Source organism: Mesitornis unicolor, unplaced genomic scaffold, assembly GCF_000695765.1.
Source record: "Mesitornis unicolor isolate BGI_N332 unplaced genomic scaffold, ASM69576v1 scaffold28210, whole genome shotgun sequence".
Classification (NCBI taxonomy): domain Eukaryota; kingdom Metazoa; phylum Chordata; class Aves; order Mesitornithiformes; family Mesitornithidae; genus Mesitornis; species Mesitornis unicolor.
In genome coordinates, this window is record NW_010160737.1 from 1 (window position 1) to 1,555 (window position 1,555).

The following is a 1,555-nucleotide window of genomic DNA, read 5'->3' on the forward strand; positions in this document are numbered from 1 at the left end:
GCCCCACCAGGCCTGCCCTGGCCTTGCCCAGCCCTTGGGATCCATGTCCTGCACCTCAGGGATCCACATCCTGTACCCCAGCCGCGAGATCTGCATCCCACACCCCAGCTCCAGCACACAGGATCAGCACCCCACACCCCAGCCCCAGCACCCAAGGTGCACATCTTGCACCCCAGCCCCTGAGATCTGCATCCTGCACCCCAGTACCCAGGATCTGCATCCTGCACCTTGCACTGCAGCACTCGGGATCCACATCCCACACCCCAGGGATCCTCATCCTGCACCCCAGCTCCAGCTCCTGCCATTCACATCCTCCATCCCAGCACCCAGGATCTGCACCCCACATCCCAGCTCCAACATCCAGCACCCAGGATCTCCATCCCAGCCCTAGCCCTCCGCACATCCCAGTCCCAGCCCCCAGGACCCACATCCTGCACCCCAGCCTGGCCCAGGGTTCCAGGATGGGGCAGGACCCCCTGGCCAGGCTGGGTGGAAGCGGTGCAGAGTTTACTCAGAGCTCACAAAAATACCCAGCGCTTTATTTCCACCCCAGAACCACAGCACAGCCGGTGCCACACGCATGCAGGCAGGGGAGACGGATGGAGCCCGGCACAGCGCAGCGGGGACGCTCACGGATGGACGTGCGTGCGGTGGGGACCCTCACGGATGGACACGCGTGTGGCAGGGACCCCCTGGAAGGCTCGTGGTGGGAGGGAGCTCTGTCCAGACCCCGGGGACAGCACAGGGGGCTCAGCAGTGGCCGCGTTCTCAGGAGGGGCAGTCGCAGGGACCCACGCTGGGCCGTCGCAGCTGAGCGTGGCACGGGATGACCACAGGGGTCCCCCGACTCTCTCCCGCTCCCCGCTGTCTGCCCCTGCCCGCAACCCCTGTCCATTCGCCTTCCAGGACCGCCCGGGAGCTGAGTCCTCCTAGGCCGTGGCCGTGGCCCCTGCGAGCCCGAGCAGCAGCAGCCCAGTGCCACCAGTGCTGCCCAGCCTGGCCATGCAGATGTGGGGGGTCACCACCAGCAACCTTTGTCCCGGACGGCAGCACCACTGCTGACCCCCAGCAGTTCCCAGTTCAAGCCCCACAGCACAGGGGGAAGCTGCAGGGACGTGAGCGAGGAACGCCAGCACCAGCCCATTCACCTTTCCATCCCAAACTGGGCTTGAACTGGGGCACAGTGCCCTGCGAGCACAGCGCAGGCCAGCACGGGTGCTCTCGGCATCTCCTGTGCCCCTGTGCTCTCTTGCCTCACTCCTGGCAACCAGCCCCGGACAGGAGAGCAGTGCCCAAAAGACCACCAGCCCCTTGGCCGAGGAGGAACCATGAGGCGGCCCAGGTGAAGAGGGGGCAAGGCCAGCCCCATGCACCCCAGGAACGTCCTCAACCTTCTGCCCACCCCAGCAGAGGGCCTGGGCAGGGGGTACTGAGGATCCCCAGCCTCCGGTGAGAACTCCAGGCACAGCCAGGGACAACGCACAGACACGTGTGGCACCCAGGACCCAGGGACAATCCTTGACGCGGCTCCACGGCAAACGCCCCCAGCCCTGGG